This window comes from Salmo salar, chromosome ssa20 (assembly GCF_905237065.1).
Source record: "Salmo salar chromosome ssa20, Ssal_v3.1, whole genome shotgun sequence".
Lineage (NCBI taxonomy): Eukaryota > Metazoa > Chordata > Actinopteri > Salmoniformes > Salmonidae > Salmo > Salmo salar.
The window spans coordinates 18587476-18605765 of record NC_059461.1 but is presented as its reverse complement, the minus strand read 5'-3'; the positions used below and the strand labels follow the sequence as shown (position 1 = coordinate 18605765).

At 43.9% G+C, this 18290-nt stretch overlaps 1 pseudogene; it reads left to right on the top strand.

Moving 5' to 3' along the window:
* The first annotated feature begins 2977 nt into the window (after window positions 1-2977).
* On the top strand, window positions 2978-16886 carry LOC106580222 (histone-lysine N-methyltransferase EHMT1-like; annotated as a pseudogene).
* Window positions 16887-18290: the final 1404 nt, after the last annotated feature.

The window sequence follows — 18290 nt, the reverse complement described above, 5'->3', positions numbered from 1 at the left end:
GTCTGGATTTGGAGTCACACTCAAAATTAAAGTAGAAAACCACACTACAGGCTGATCCAACTTTGATGTAATGTCCTTAAAACAAGTCAAAATGAGGCTCAGTAGTGTGTGTGGCCTCCACGTGCCTGTATGACCTCCCTACAACGCCTGGGCATGTTCCTGATGAGGTGGCGGATGGTCTCCTGAGGGATCTCCTCCCAGACCTGGACTAAAGCATCCGCCAACTCCTGGACAGTCTGTGCTGCAACGTGGTGTTGGTGGATGGAGCGAGACATGATGTCCCAGATGTGCTCAATTGGATTAAGGTCTGGGGAACGGGCGGGACAGTCCATAGCATCAATGCCTTCCTCTTGCAGGAACTGCTGACACACTCCAGCCACATGAGGTCTAGCATTGTCTTGCATTAGGAGAAACCCAGGGCCAACCGCACCAGCATATGGTCTCACAAGGGGTCTGAGGATCTCATCTCGGTACCTAATGGCAGTCAGGCTACCTCTGGCGAGCACATGGAGGGCTGTGCGGCCCCCCAAAGAAATGCCACCCCACACCATGACTGACCCACCGCCAAACCGGTCATGCTGGAGGATGTTGCACGCAGCAGAACGTTCTCCACGGCGTCTCCAGACTCTGTCACGTTTGTCACATGTGCTCAGTGTGAACCTGCTTTCATCTGTGAAGAGCACAGGGCGCCAGTGGCGAATTTGCCAATCTTGGTGTTCTCTGGCAAATGCCAAACGTCCTGCACGGTGTTGGGCTGTAAGCACAACCCCCACCTGTGGACGTCGGGCCCTCATACCACCCTCATGGAGTCTGTTTCTGACTGTTTGAGCAGACACATGCACATTTGTGGCCTGCTGGAGGTCATTTTGCAGGGCTCTGGCAGTGCTTCTCCTGCTCCTCCTTGCACAAAGGCGGAGGTAGCGGTCCTGCTGCTGGGTTGTTGCCCTCCTACGGCCTCCTCCACGTCTCCTGATGTACTGGCCTGTCTCCTGGTAGCGCCTCCATGCTCTGGACACTACGCTGACAGACACAGCAAACCTTCTTGCCACAGCTCGCATTGATGTGCCATCCTGGATGAGCTGCACTACCTGAGCCACTTGTGTGGGTTGTAGACTCCGTCTCATGCTACCACTAGAGTGAAAGCACCGCCAGTATTCAAAAGTGACCAAAACATCAGCCAGGAAGCATAGGAACTGAGAAGTGGTCTGTGGTCCCCACCTGCAGAACCACTCCTTTATTGGGGGTGTCTTGCTAATTGCCTATAATTTCCACCTGTTGTCTATTCCATTTGCACAACAGCATGTGAAATGTATTGTCAATCAGTGTTCCTTCCTAAGTGGGCAGTTTGATTTCACAGAAGTGTGATTGACTTGGAGTTACATTGTGTCGTTTAAGTGTTCCCTTTATTTTTTTGAGCAGTGTATATTTGAGAAATTACATTTACTTTTGATGCTTAAGTATATTTAAAACCAAATACCTTTAGACTTTTACTCAAGTAGTATTTTACTGTAGGACTTTCACTTTTACTTGAGTCCTTTTCTATTAAGTATGACAATTAGGTACTTTTTCCAACACTGCCTATGAGATCTAGAGCCTGCTGGTTTTCTGTTCAACCTGATCATTAATTGCACCCACCTGGTGTCCCAGATCTAAATCAGTCCCTGTTTAGAGTGTAACAATGAAAAAATGCAGTGGAACTGGCTTCGAGGTCCAGCGTTGAGTTTGATGGGTCTATGGCTTAGGTGGCTTTGGCAATTTTTCGGGCCTTTCTCTGACACCGCCTGATATAGAGGTCCTGTATGGCAGGGAGCTCGGCCCCAGTGATGTACTAGGCTGTCCGCACCATCCTCTGTAGCACTTTGCGGTCGAGGCAGGTGCATTTGGGAAAGGGAAAAGGGGATACCTAGTCAGTTGTACAACTGAATGTATTCAATTGAAATATCTCTTCTGCCATACCAAGCGGTGATGCAGCCAGTCAAGATGCTGTCGTTGGTGCAGCTGTAGAACTTTTTGAGGATCCGGAGGTCCATGCCAAATCTTTTCAGCCTCCTGAGGGGGAAGAGGCGCTGCTGTGCCCTCTTCATGACTGTCTGGGGGTATGTGGACCATGTTAAGTCCTTAGTGATGTGGACGCCAAGGAACTTGAAGTTCTCGACCCGCTCCACTACAGCCCCGTCAATGTGGATGGGGGCGTGCTCTCCCCTCTTTCTCTCATAGTCCACAATCAGCTCCTTGGTCTTACTGACGTTGAGGGAGAGGTTATTGTCTTGGCACCACACTGCCAGGTCTCTGACCTCCTCCATGTAGGCTGTCTCATCACCGTTGGTGATCAGGCCTACCACCGTCGTGTCATCAGCAACTTTATGATGGTGTTGGAGTCATGCATGGCAACTCAGTTGTGGTTGAACAGGGAGTACAGGAGGCAACAAAGCACACATCCCTGAGGGGCCCCCGTGTTGAGGGTCAGTGTGGCGGAGGTGTTGTTGCCTACCCTCACCACCAAGGGCAGGCCCGTCAGAAATTCCAGGATCCATTTGTGCTCTGGCTCTGTCCATTTGTGCTCTGGTTCTGGTAGTACAGCATCATTTGTAGAAGTACTAAACATGGATTAGAGAAATACTTGTGTTTTTTAAAGTTTGGTGAAGAACTAAACTTGCGCTAAGTAGGCACAAGTACTGCGATTGAGATACTGAACTGTGCTGAAATGTCAAATGGGATTGTCCTGATTTTGGTGATATTTCTCAGCTTGCCAGGTGCGACCCTAAAAGAGCTGTGAGGTAGATGCTGAGAGATCTAAGTTGACAAAGGAACGCCGCGCCGCCCCAGATCCAGAGGGACTGGTGAGTTCTATCTATGCTATAATCACTCTCACATTGGCCTCATTTACAACTACCACTTGCCCACTTAACAGTGTGTGAATGTGATTAATCTTATTTGATGGGAGTCACAGCTGTAATCTTCCAGGTGAAACTGTTGACATTGGTGTGGAGAGGCCAGATGATTCCTCCAGGACAGCCATGGAGAGTAGGGGGGTCAGTCAGGAATCATAGGCAGGGAAAAGACACCCTAACCCCCTCTCTGTGACACCCACAGGGGCCAAGGGGAAGAAGGCTCTGAGTGCTAAATCGCAGGTCAACAAAAAAGCTAAAGTTAAGATGGCATCCGTTCATTGCTCTGTCACTGGCTCCAATGGTTTTATTGGGTATAAAAAAACAAGCAAGAGGACAGGTGGTTCAAAGGACAGGTGGTTCAGCACATAAACTGACCAAAACCCCTCAAACCCCTGCAGACAATGGTAGAGAAGCTGTTGCAGCAGGGATCTCAGATTTACAAACTCATAGCTCTCCATCTGTGGACTCTCCAGCCAGGACACGGTGTGCATGGAAGGCTATGGGCAAACCTGCCTCCAATCCAGCAGTACTGAAGGTAATGTTCATCTTAACCCAGAACATGAAATGTTGTCCTTTTAAATTATGACTGGTGTCCGATCTCATTAGAGTCTGTTCTGAAGCGTTTTAACGGGGACAGAGCAGTGGAGCATGGCAGGCATGTGGATGGAAAACTCAATGGCCCCCTCCCACATGAAGCTACCTCCGAGCCTTAAAAGAAATAGTATTGTCTCTACCAAGTCACATCCAGGTTAGTCATCTTCCTTTCTGGGAAGACTGTTCTTCTACACTGTCTCTCATGTCCACTTTATTTAGTGATGACATACTGTGCCAGCTTGAACCACCATCTGCCACTTCTCCGTCCGTATGTGTCTGCAGAGTCTAGGAAAAGGAAGAGGAAGATGGGAATGTACAACTTTGTCCCCAAGAAGAAAACCAAAGTGTTGAAGGTAAGAGACCCATCCCATCTACTCTTTTGTAAATATTTGTGTAGAAATGCACTGTGGATGAACTTTGATTCTCTCTAATAGTGTCTGAATGATTCTCCCCTTCTCCCTGCAGAAAGACAGCCTAGCTGCGAAGGCGGAAAAGCAAGAAAGTGTCAGAAAGAAGAGAGTAGATCTGACGCACAGAGAGATTTGTGAAATGCAAGAAAGCCATGCACTGTTAGCCGAGCAGTGTGTAGACAAGGAAAAAGATTTAACCAAAGGAAACAAAATGGAGAAAGAGGACAACAGCAGTAAGCAGGAATACATTGAATTGACTTTGGAATCGCTAAATCTGAAAGCCCAAGATGAGCTGTTGTCTCCTCCTCTCTCAGGTAATAGTTTCCCTAGAGATGAGTTAAACATTTCGTCATAAGTTATGAAATGATACTTGTACAATACATTAATATGCTGTACATTAAATCTGTTTTGTTGACCTGGATGTTGATTTGTGTTATTTTGCAGGCTTTCCAGTTGATGGTGAGGTGACAGAGACGGACCTGTCTGAAGAGCTCCCTCTGTGCTGCTGTCGCATGGAGATCCCATGCAGTGGGGAGAGCCTATTCCAGACTGAGCACACCTGCATGGCCACAGAGAGGGTGGATGGTCTGGTGAGTTTTACCTGCTCTGAAGCAACATTTCCCTAGTCTTGCGCACCAGATATCCTCCCCAAAGTTTGAAATAGCCTGGGGGCAAAGTTAACCTTTACCCAGCCTTTGTGTGTTGAGCTAATGTCTAAACAACCCTTATTTCTCTGCTTCTTTCTATTTATCTCTCCGTTCATCTCCTCCCTACAGGTGAGTCGATGTCAGGGGAATGTTGTGAAGCCTGAGATGATGTGTCCGTCCAACACAGTGCATCTGCTAGTTCTGTGTGAGGACCACAGGGCCGGCATGGTCAAGCACCAGTGTTGCCCTGTCTGTGGCCTCTTCTGCAGGGCGGTGAGTGGAGGAATACAGCAGGAATAAACCAAGATAGACCTGATAGGCTGACACACCTGTCCCATTACTTTATTGGGGTTGTTAATTCTTAAAGCACTCTGCTTTGCCTTTAATATTAATATCTGACTAATCATGTATGTGTTCATGGAGTGCAAACCGTATGGCAGCATCTCTCACCATTTCCACAGTGGCTGTGCCTCAGTCATCAAGGCCCAGAGCTTTTGTCCCCACTGTCAAACCTGAGCCCGTACTTCCTCTTGTGCTAGCTGTTTCCCCTGTGGCCCCTGTTCCTGCTGTGTCCATCAGGCCCCTCATTCACAGGGCTAAGAAGACCACTGAGCTTGAGAGTACGCTGGACACCTCCCCCAACAACAGATTATTTAGACTTTACTCTTCCATTCTCAATTTGATTCCCTCAATCCTAATCTGTGTCTCTTTCTCTCTGCATTAGTGCTAGCATTGATCATTTACTTGGGTATTTAGCTTAATATGTAATGGTAATGACTGCTGTATGCTGTCTTGCACTAGCCTGAAGAGGGAGCCTTTAGGTGATGGAGAGGAACCAGCTAAAATGTCACTAGAAAGCATCCTGATGGCCCTGGATGAGGAAAAGTAAGGTTACAATTTAGCTTATTAGCTTATTCATTACTTATTAGACTTTTAGCAGTTTGGATGAGATAATACAATATAAAGAACACATAGTAGGTCCGTAGTCATTACTGTTTCATGTCAATGATGACTGTAATAGGCACTCTTACAGATGTTTCTGCTGCATACCAAGTGATATACTGTAGCTAGATTTCTCTTTTTGGTATTTAGTATGAGGCCAAAGAAAGTGAAATATCCCACGAAGCAACTGTACATCTCTGCCCATCACGGGGAGCTCCAGAAAGTCATCCATCTGCTGGGTACGAACATGCCACATCTCTCCAGGTTTAATTTGTATGCCTAGTTTGTTCCTACATGGAGCAATCCTCTTCTAATATTTGAACCTGAATGAAAAAGTAAACCACTTGTTGATTTTATTTTATTTTCACGACATACTCTATTGTCCCCGAGGGGAAAGTTGTCAACATGACTCAAAAGGAAATGTACCTCTTTGTTCCAGTGGATGGAAAAGACCCCAACACCCTGATGGACAGTCAGAACAAGAGGACCCCTCTACATGCTGCAGCAGCTGGACACCAGGAGGTCTGTCACATGCTTGTCCAGGTGAGGAGATGTACTCTGACATATAGCAGGTATTGGCTATCTCTTCACATTATAATCACTTGGCATACAAGTGTAGCAGATGACTAAGTTAGCAGCTCTGCTGCATTCCTGTCCCTCACGCCAAGAAAATGTATTTGCTTTTCGGGGTCAATATTGACAGTGCTTCTTGAGTACGTTGTGTTTACAGTGCAGAGGGTTGTGAGTTTCACTCTATTATACAGTATAACAAGATTCAAAAGGCACTCGCACATCTGAGCAACCTTGTTACAGGTGCATGGCAACAGTTGAAACAGGATGAATGAAAAAAGGAAACCGCACACTGTTCTTGATAGTATCACTGATATTTAATAAGCTTACGTAAGCTTATTAAATATCAGTGATACTATCAAGAACAGTGTGCGGTTTCCTTTTTTCATTCACTCTATTATACAGTGCAAGCATACAGGTGTAAAAGGTTTCTGATTCCCCATCCTGCTTAGGCTGGAGCTAACCTGGACATTATTGATGAGGAGCAGAGAACCCCCCTGATAGACGCCTGTGACAACAACCATCTGGACACGGTCAAGTACCTGCTGAGGGCCGGGGCAGCGGTCAGCTATAAGGTCAGTGTGTGGAGCAGAGTTCATTGATCCCCCCCATAGATAGGCCATGATCTTCTGTCAACCCCACCAGCTGTGTTACCTTTCATAAGACAAGACTTTCGCTAAATGAGCTGGAACTCTGGTGTACTGTAGATGTAAAGTGATCAAGCTGTTTTATGTCCATGACACGTTCATGTCTTAAACTATTAACCATATACTGTAGCAGCTCAAGGTCGGTGTTTCGGTCCTCACGAGTGGCACAGCGGTCTAAGGCACTGCATCGCAGTGCTTGAGGCGTCACTACAGACCCGGGTTCAATCTCAGGCTGTGTCACAGCCGGCCGTGACCGGAAGACCCATGAGGTGGCGCACAATTGGCCCAGCATCGTCCGGGTTAGGGGAGGGTTTAGCCAGCTCTGAATTCCTTGTCCAGTCGCGTTCTAGCGACTCCTTGTGGCAGGCCAGGCACCTACAAGCTGAATTTGGTTGCCAGTGGGTGTTTCCTCCGACGCATTGGTGTGGCTGGCTTCCAGGATAAGTGAGCAGTGTATGTGTCAAGAAACAGTGTGGCTTGACAGGGTCGTGTTTCGGAGGACACATGGCTCTCGACCTTCGCCTCTTCCGAGTCCATAGGGGAGTTGCAGCGATGGGACAAGGCTGTAACTACCAATTGAATATCACAAAATAGGGGAGAAAAAGGGGTAAAAGAATATATATAAGTTGGTGTTTTTTTTAAATGGCCATGAACAAAACCAGTGAATAATATTTTGTTCTTCATCTCCTCTCAGGATATCAAGGGCTCCACCTGTCTGCATTTGGCAGCTAAACTGGGACATTACACCATAGTGGATCATCTCCTGTACAAGACATCCAAACAGGTCAACTGTCAGGTAGTTACCCATCAATACTCTGCTCCTTCTTCTACTAACAGGTCCAGTTGAAATGTTAACAGCTTCATTGAAATCGTCTATCCATAATTCATGCGTACTATCAGCTAGGCTTTGGCAGGGTGAGTTGGAGGTCAGTGCTGTTGGAAGACAGTTTAACAGTCTGCCTATTAGGATGTTCAATATATTGTGGGTAATATTAAATGGATTGTAAAACTCCTGACCTTAATGGGAAAGCTAGAGACTGAAATTGCTCCTCACTGTTGTCATGATTCCAGGTGATTTACCATGTTTTGCCTTGCATTTTTATGCCTTCAAACTGTTAGTAAGTAATGCCCTCTCACATTGTGTGCAATAAAATAATCCAAAGCAGGGGTTTCAAACCCTTTTTCACGGAGTAACTACAACGTTGTTGATCTATTCTCAGTTTTCTCCAATCACAGCCATTAAACTCTGTAACTGTTTTAAAGTCACCATTGGTCTCATGGTGAAATCCTTGAGCGGTTTCCTTCCTCTCGGGCAACTGGATTAGGAAGGATGCCTGTTTCTTTGTAGTGACTAGGTGTATTGATACACCGTCCAAAGTGTTGTTAGTAACTTCACCATGCTCAAAGGGATATTCAATGTCTGCTTATTGTTTGCGAGGCATTTAAAAACCTCCCTGGTCTTTGTGGTTGAATCTGTGTTTGAAATTCACTGCTTGACTGAGGGACCTAGCAGATAATGGTATATGTGGGGTACAGAGATGAGGTAGTCATTCATGTATGAAACACTATTATTGCAAACCAGAGTGAGTCCATGCAACTTATTATGTGATGTATTTACTCCTGAACTTATTTAGGCTTGCCGTAACAAAGGGGTTGAATACCTATTGACTTAAGACATTTCAGCCTTCCACAAAATGTGGAAAAAGTCAAGGGGTATGAATACTTTCTGAAGGCACTGTAGCTGCGAGCAGCAATGAACAGGGTTCACAGGATGTCAAAAAGGACACAAGATCAGTTGGAAAACAAAGTAAGCACCTGATCATGTAGGAACTATCCTCCTTTATGTGTAATCATGAGTCTAAATACAACATCTATGTGTCGTTTCAGATCGGTATGAACAGTCCTGATTTGTTTTTTTTACCCCTGAAATAAAGGTTTCAGTTTTATAAAAACATTTCTATTTAGTTTTTATATTATTCTGTTTGAGTTTCAGTCTTAGGGACAGAAAGTAGCCTACGCGTGGGAGGCTAGAAGCCATTTATGTGTAGTTTTTGTGTTTTTGGGATGTCACTTCTTTCCACTGAGGGGCAGTAATGCATAAATTGATGGGTCAGGTCATAGGTTAGGTTTAAAGGTAGACTCAGTGAGATTACGCAGATGCACCAAGTAAACAGTAGTAGTGGGTCAATTTCCGCAACAACCAGGGGCTGTTTTCCCGATAGCGATGGAAGTTAGGCTTACGAGTGTTTTAAAGATGCATTGTTCCTAAAACGGCAGAAGATGTAACATGCGCTTCCCAAAACACCATGCAGGGAGAACGTTTGCGAAGTGCGTTGTTGGAGCGTGTGTTGATACTGATAGGAACGAAAGAAAGGCAGTGCTGTTCTCGGATCATCTTTCTCCCTTAAAATCTTCCCATAACATAATCATTTCTTCACAATACTGACGATGGATCACCTCCTAGAGAGATATCACCAACTATGGCAGCAAATATTGAGACGGATTATTCTAATGCTTACCGAAAAATAATAATACACTAAATCACAGATTAGGCACATCCATTGCGCACATGTTGTTGCACATTAAATAAATATATTGAGGCAAAAATTACAGACTGTAGACTAGCCTACAATGAGCAAAAATAAATTGATCGATTGAACATGAAATTGATTTCAATATGATTGAAATATGTAGGCCTATACTATTTATCTTTTATTGCAGTCATCTTGGTTTTTGTCCTTCGCTTGTTTGTAACAATTTCAAAGACATTGGCAACCTTGTATTTACAGTCAACTTTGTTCTGAAGTTATCATTGGCAAAAGAGAGACTGATAACATCTTGATTCTGTGTTTAGCGGAGATCTTCTGTGTATAAAGTGAAGCGGAAGGGCAAAAAAGCATTTAACAACGCACTTAGCTGTTGTGTTCATCTTAATGGACGTGTTCGAGCGGATCACACAGTCCACCTGGCCGTGCTGCTGCTCCAGTTTCAACTGTTCTGCCTGCGGCTATGGAACCCTGACCTGTTCACCGGACGTGCTACCTGTCCCAGACCCTGCTGGTCATCTATGAACATTTGAACATCTTGGCCATGTTCTGTTATAATCTCCACCCAGCACAGCCAGAAGAGGACTGGCCACCCCTCATAGCCTGATTCCTTTCTAGGTTTCTTCCTAGGTTCTGGCCTTTCTAGGTAGTTTTTCCTAGCCACCGTGCTTCTACACCTGCATTGCTAGCTGTTTGGGTTTTTTGGCTGGGTTTCTATACAGCACTTTGAGATATCAGCTGATGTAAGAAGGGCTTTATAAATACATTTGATTTGATTTTACTTTTGTCAAGTCGATCCCCGCCTTTCACAGTGTGTTGCATTCTGAACTTGACCAAAGACATGACTAAAACAGGAACCAATTAATGATTTATGTGTTCAGTGGAGGTATACAAATGAATGTGATATTTGAGGCTCTTTGTCACTAACTGATTGTACAATGTACATGCAATATTATATTATGATTTCAGTTTGTGAGTATGTAATACGGGAATTAAATACATGTGAATTTCGACATTCTAAATAATTGGATGTTCTAATTTGACAGCCATGTTTTAACTACATCAGGAGATAATTTTTGACGTCCGGGAAAAATGTAAGAAATTGTTTGGTTAAGCGGTGTTGCTGTAGCGTTCATGTGATTGCAAAGTTTGCAAAACAAATGGCCACTGGATTGATGGAAATAATCATGATATCATTCTGCCAGGTAAGCATAGGCTATTCGTAGTTAACATTTAATTGAGATGGGTTTTGGGAAAACCTTTCCAGCTTTCAATAGATGTAGTTGATTTCCTACTAAGTACAATACGTTTTTGAATATTGTTGAATTTCGTTTTAATGTCTGGATTCCGTGGTTCCGTCCGCAGTCTCTGCAACGCAGAATTTATAGGGCCCTTGTCACGACTTCCGCCGAAGTCGGCTCCTCTCCTTGTTCGGGCGGCGTTCGGCGGTCGACGTCACCGGCTTTCTAGCCATCGCCGCTCCATTTTTCATGTATCCATTTGTTTTGTCTTGTTCCCTGCACACCTGGTTTCCATTCCCCAATCAATCTACATGTATTTATTCCTCTGTTCCCCATCATGTCTTTGTGAAAGATTGTTTGTGTTACGTGTATTTTGTCTACTGCTATTTTTGTTATGCGCCAGACACTTGTCTATGTTACGTGTTTTGGGCACGTTGTTTGTGCTTTTGATATTTTACCGGAATAAAGTGAAGCGCCTGCTCACTTCACTCTGCTGTCCTGCACCTGACTTCGCCTCCAGTACACATCTAGTGACAGCCCTATTTAGCCTTACCCCTCAAATGCACCCAATATCTGCGGTGCTGCTTGTGGCAACATCATCTCACTGAATCTACCTTTACATTTTAAAGTTAATCTCAATTAGACCCGCCAGATTCACAAGCTTCAAAACCCCATTAGGAAAAGAAGCTTGAAAACCCCATTCGATTTTTGCCCCCCCCCCAAAAAAACTGTTAGTTAATTTTAGAGTCAAAAAATAGTTTCAGTATAGTTTTAGTTTTTCAAACGGGTTTTGTTAATTATTTTAATTCCGTTTTTTGTTTTTTTCTCATGATTCATTTTAGTTCAAATTTAGTTTACTTTAATGAACTTCATTGGTTGTGCTTGGTTTCAGGATGACGGTGGGTGGACTCATATCACCTGGGCTATAGAGTACAAGCACAGAGAGCTGGTCCTACTGCTGCTCTCCAAAGGGGCTGATGTTAACATCCGAGACAAGGTCAGTACTGTATAGGATACATGCTGTTCACCCTACTGTACATCCCATCACCTTACCTACCTTCTGTTCTCACAGCCTGAGGAGGGGAGGGGAGGCTAGACACAGGCAAGGTTACAGTGGGATGGATCCCAAGGGGTGCATAATGTTCCGGTCTGCACGTTTCACCTACAGTACATGGTGTAATCCAAGTTAAAGGGATGCTTCAAAATGTCACCTTGGGCGCATACAACAACAAGTCAACTTACTACTTTGAGGAATTAACAACTTAAGTCATAACTGCTGTATTTTGTTGTAAAGGAGAACATATCAATTGGTCTGTACAAGTATGATTTCTTTGTCAAACATTTGTATAGTGTACAGTGGATATAAAAAGTCTACACACCCCGTGAAAATGCCAGGTTTTTGTGATGTAAAAGAATGAGACAAAGATAAATCATGTCAGAACTTTTTCTACTGTTAATGTGACCTATAATGTGAACAATTCAATTGAAAAACAAACTGAAATCTTCGAGGGGGGAAAATGAAAAATAGAAACCTTACAATAACCTGGTTGCATTAGTGTGCACACCCTCTTATAACTGGGGATGTGGCTGTGTTCAGAATTAACCAATCACATTCAAACTCATGTTAAATATAAGTCATTACACACCTGCCATCATTTAAAGTGACTCTGATTAATCACAAATAAAGTTCAGCTGTTCTAGTAGGATTTTCCTGACATTTTCTTAGTTGCATCTCAGAGCAAAAGCCATGGTCCGCAGAGAGCTTCCAAAGCATCAGAGGGATCTCATTGTTGAAAGATATCAGTCAGGAGAAGGGTCCAAAATAATTTCCAAAGCATTACATAAACCATGGAACACAGTGAAGACAGTCATCATCAAGTGGAGAAAATATGGCACCACAGAGACATTACCAATAACTGGACGTCCCTCCAAAATGTATGAAAAGACGAGAACAAAACTGGTCAGGGAGGCTTCCAAGAGGCCTACAGCAACATTAAAGGAACTGCAGGAATTTCTGGCAAGTACTGGCTGTGTGCTACATGTGACAACAATCTCCCGTATTCTTCATATGAATGGGCTATGGGGTAGGGTGGCAAGACGGAAGCCTTTTCTTACAATGAAAAACATCCAAGCCCGGCTGAAGTTTGCAAAAACAAACATCAAGTCCCCCAAAAGCACGTGGGAAAATGTGTTATGGTCTGATGAAACCAAGGTTGAACCTTTTGGCCATAATTCCAAAAGGTATGTTTGGCGCAAAAACAACACTGCACATCACCCAAAGAACACCATACCCACAGTGAAGCATGGTGGTGGCAGCATCATGCTTTGGGGCTGTTTTTCTTCAGCTGGAACCGGGGCCTTAGTTAGGGTGGAGGGAATTATAAACAGTTCCAAATACCAGGCAATTTTGGCACAAAACCTTCAGGCGTCCGTTAGAAAGCTGAAGATGAAGAGGAAGTTCACCTTTCAGCACGACAACGACCCAAAGCACACATCCAAATCCACGAAAGCATGGCTTCACCAGAAGAAGATTAACGTTTTAGAATGGCCCAGCCAGAGCCCAGACCTGAATCCAATTGAACATCTCTGGGGTGATCTGAAGAGGACTGTGCACAGGAGATGTCCTCGCAATCTGACAGATTTGGAGCACTTTTGCAAAGAAGAGTGGGCAAATATTGCCACATCAAGATGTGCCATGCTAATAGACTCCTACCCAAAAAGACTGAGTGCTGTAATAAAATCAAAAGGTGCTTCAACAAAGTATTAGTTTAAAGGTGTGCACACTTATGCAACCAGGTTATTGTGAGTTTTTTATTTTTTATTTTTCCCCCTCAAAGATTTCAGTTTGTTTTTCAATTGAATTGTTCTCGTTATAGGTCACATTAAAGGTGGAATAAGTTCTGACATGATTTATCTTTGTCTCATTATTTTACATCACAAAAACCTGGCATTTTAACAGGGGTGTGTAGACTTTTTAAATCCACTGTATATGACGTACTGTATACTGATACACTTGACATAAATGGCCCAAAAATATAACAATGTATCTTCAAGATACAGTAGCGTTTAGATGCAAGGTTGTCTCTGTGGTGTGTGGGGAAGGTATTGCTCCTGGGTATGTTTTTCCGCGTTGACCTGTGATCCCTGTTCAGGAAGAGAACATTGGCCTCCACTGGGCAGCCCTGTCTGGCTCCGATGACATCGCTCAGATCCTGCTTGATGCCAGATGTGAACTCCATGCAGTCAACGTCCATGGGGACTCACCTCTACATATCGCTGCCAGGGAGAACCAACTGGAACGTGTGACGTGAGTAGTAAGACAGTCTCCATTCTCCCAGAGCTGCAGCATGACACCAGGTTGTTCTTGAAAAATATGATTTGTTATCAATAGCCTATCCCACCTGGATAAATTGTTATATTATCATATGCGCACTAACCTGCGATGAGACCAGTTGTAGGTATATAGCCTTTATGGAAGGAACCTGTCCACACATAGATGCACACATCTAGAGACAGTGACTGCGCTAGCCTGGCCAGTGGGTGGCAGTCATGCTGCTGACCATAGCCATGATGGGGAGGTGAGAGGGAGCCTAGCCACATCCAGTATGATGTCTACTCCTCCAGACTGCTTCTGTCCCGAGGAGCAGACGTGAACCTCAGGAACAGAGGGGGGAGACTCCTCTGGACTGCTGTATCTACAACTCCAAGGTGTGGGCGGCCCTGAACGCCAATAAGAAGCTGACAGATGCTAGGAGAAGCAGGGACAGTCATTTAGAAAAGGTGCTTAGCAGGTATACAGTGAGGGAAAAAAGTTTTTGATCCCCTGCTGATTTTGTACGTTTGCCCACTGACAAAGAAATGATCAGTCTATAATTTTAATGGTAGGTTTATTTGAACAGTGAGAGACAGAATAACAACAAAAAAATCCATAAGAACACGTCAAAAATGTTATAAATTGATTTGCATTTTAATGAGGGAAATAAGTATTTGACCCCTCTGCAAAACATGACTTAGTACTTGGTGGCAAAACCCTTGTTGGCAACCACAGAGGTCAGACGTTTCTTGTAGTTGGCCACCAGGTTTGCACACATCTCAGGAGGGATTTTTTCCCACTCCTCTTTGCAGATCTTCTCCAAGTCATTAAGGTTTCGAGGCTGACGTTTGGCAACTCAAACCTTCAGCTCCCTCCACAGATTTTCTATGGGATTAAGGTCTGGAGACTGGCTAAGCCACTCCAGGACCTTAATGTTCTTCTTGAGCCACTCCTTTGTTGCCTTGGCCGTGTGTTTTGGGTCATTGTCATGCTGGAATACCCATCCACGACCCATTTTCAATGCCCTGGCTGAGGGAAGGAGGTTCTCACCCAAGATTTGACGGTACATGGCCCCGTCCATCGTCCCTTTGATGCAGTGAAGTTGTCCTCTCCCCTTAGCAGAAAAACACCCCCAAAACATAATGTTTCCAACTCCATGTTTGACGGTGGGGATGGTGTTCTTGGGTCATAGGCAGCGTTCCTCCTCCTCCAAACACGGTGAGTTGAGTTGATGCCAAAGAGCTCCATTTTGGTCTCATCTGACCACAACACTTTCACCCAGGTGTCCTCTGAATCATTCAGATGTTCATTGGCAAACTTCAGACGGGCATGTATATGTGTTTTCTTGAGCAGGGGGACCTTGCGGGCGCTGCAGGATTTCAGTCCTTTACGGCATAGTCTGTTACCAATTGTTTTTTTGGTGACTATGGTCCCAGCTGCCTTGAGATCATTGACAAGATCCTCCCGTGTAGTTCTGGGCTGATTCCTCACCGTTCTCATGATCATTGCAACTCCACGAAGTGAGATCTTGCATGGAGCCCCAGGCCAAGGGAGATTGACAGTTATGTTGTGTTTCTTCCATTTGCGAATAATCGCACCAACTGTTGTCACCTTCTCACCAAGCTGCTTGGCAATGGTCTTGTAGCCCATTCCAGCCTTATGTAGGTCTACAATCTTGTCCCTGACATCATTGGAGAGCTCTTTGGTCTTGGCCATGGTGGAGAGTTTGGAATCTGATTGATTGATTGCTTCTGTGGACAGGTATCTTTTATACAGGTAACAAACTGAGATTAGGAGCACTCCCTTTAAGAGTGTGCCCCTAATCTCAGCTCGTTACCTGTATAAAAGACACCTGGGAGCCAGAAATCTTTCTGATTGAGAGGGGTAAAATACTTATTTCCCTCATTAAAATGCAAATCAATTTATAACATTTTTGACCTGCGTTTTTCTGGATTTTTTTGTTGTTATTCTGTCTTTCACTGTTCAAATAAACCTACCATTAAAATTATAGACTGATCATTTCTTTGTCAGTGGGCAAACGTACAAAATCAGCAGGGGATCAAATACTTTTTTCCCTCACTGTAACAGCATGGTGTACCTTAGGGCGGTGAGAGGGAACATGAAGGGATACAATTTTGTCTAATTACTGTAAATGTGTTGATTATTTGTCGTCCTCTCTGTCCTCTTCAGGGACATCTCTCGGGGGTATGAGGCAGTCCCCATCACCTGTGTTAACGGGGTGGACAGTGACTCCTGTCCTGATAACTACAAATACGTCCCTGACACCTGTGTCACCTCCCCAATTAATATAGACAAGGACATCACTCATTTAAAGGTTAACCTCCAGTGCTCTGTGAAACACACAGTCATAGTCCAATCCCATCTTGTTCTGCTTCGTTAGTTACTGTAGGCCAGAAAAAGTCACACACTTTCTCTCGATAAGTGTTGTTTAATGAAATCTCACTCTCCTTCTATTTCAGCATTGCGGATGTACAGATGACTGCTCTTCAAATACCTGTATGTGTGCCCAGCTCAGCCTGCGCTGTTGGTATAACAAAGTAAGTACATAACTACATCACGGAGAAGTTCACATTACAAGGTAAGGTTAATGCTTTCATGTATTTCAAATGGATATTATGGACTCCCATATGTGATGTGTTATATGACCTGTAAAATGTGTTGCTTGTGGTTGTTCAGGAGGGGCTTCTGCCTCTGGAGTTCTGTCAGAAGGAGCCTCCGGTCCTGTTTGAGTGTAACCACGCCTGCTTTCATTGAGTGTTTGTAAAACTGCCCAACCATAACTATGATAATGTCTTGGTATACAAATGACATGAGCCAATTGTGATGTCATGAACAGATAATGTTAAAACAGGATTTGTCATTTTCAGTTCTTCACTTCATTTCAATGTTGTGATTACACAGATTATATACAGCAGGCTCTCTTTATTATTATCGTTCCTTTTCACCCTGGACAGTAAGGTGATTTTAAATTTCATCCAGGAGAATCTCACATTTTATTGGCCAATGGTGTATTCCAAATGTAATATTGTTAATGTGGCATCATTTTTATACTTTTGTATACCAACGGGCGGTGCTGAAGAGCACACAATGCCAATGTCAGAGACAACGTTCTTTTGATACATGTTCCTCTTACAGCACGCATCTGCTGCATCAGCTTCTAGTTTGCTTGATGGCTATTTGCTATACTAAAGCATATTGAAAAATTGACAATTTCATGACTGTCTATGCTACCTCTTCACAGGAGGGCTCAACATATCAGCCTTTACTAATTATATTAATTGAGTGAGTGATTGGAGGCATGGCATTTTACTTTGATGCAATAGATTTTGCAATTGTATGTACTGCACTTGCTTTATGTAGGCCTACTTTTAATGTACGATGTCCTTGAGTACCCTGAAAGGTGTTTGTCAAATAAAATGTATTATAATTGTATTTATTGCTTCATCTACTGTTGTGCAGGTGGGTGATGTGCACTGTATTGATGCGCGACTCTTTGGCAACATTGGCCGGTTTATAAACCACCTGCGTGAACCTAACCTGCTAGCAGTCCGAGTGTTCACCATGCACCAGGACCTGCGGTTCCCTTCTTCTCCAGCAAGCCCATTCAGTCAGGTGATCAGATTGGGTGAGAGGCACAAAACATATAAGACAATCATTGAATAGATGTTGTCTTTTCTATGTGGTATTAATGTTCTATATAATCAATCAAAAAGCTCAAGGAAAAGGCTCCAGTACATGAACACGTGTTTTGATGGCTACCCTGTGTTCCCCTATTCAGGTTTGATTATGGAGATAACTTCTGGAAGGTCAAGAGCAAGTATTACAGCTGCCTGTGCTGTTCCCCAATGTGTAGACACTCGTCAGCCACCATAGCCCAGGGAGCTCAGAGCTAAGAGAGGGTGGCCAGCCCATCCCCAGCCCAACAGTCAAGTTCCCATTCTGCCAAAACACCCCCATGCCACCTCTGTCCTCCCTCAGCCACCGTGGGGGTCTCTCTCACTCTCCCCTGACCACCACTATGACTCCTTTTTTAAACGTAGACTGATATCAAATGTATTTTTAGTAGATTTGCGGACAGAAATCAAATGCTAAGGGTAGCCCTAGACTGTAACAAATGCTCACCTTTTCCATGTCTCCTTTTCTATTAAGTGCACAGTAAAGTAATAAAGTACATTTTAAAACATTATTTATTTCTCATATTTGTTGATGAGTATTCCAGTTTACAAGAAAGCTAGGGATAGCAAATGCCAATTAATGATGGCCTATAGTAGCCTAGAATACTGTCTAGTTTTGTGTTATGTTATTTAACATGCCTAATTCTCTATTTTAACCATGAATAATATGTAGTATATGTTATTCTAGCTGTTGAACAGTTTTGACATCAGCGACGATGATAGAGATACAGGTAGGCTATAGGCTAGTATTGAATTTGATGCAACCCTCACCCCACCCATTTAGCTGTATAGCA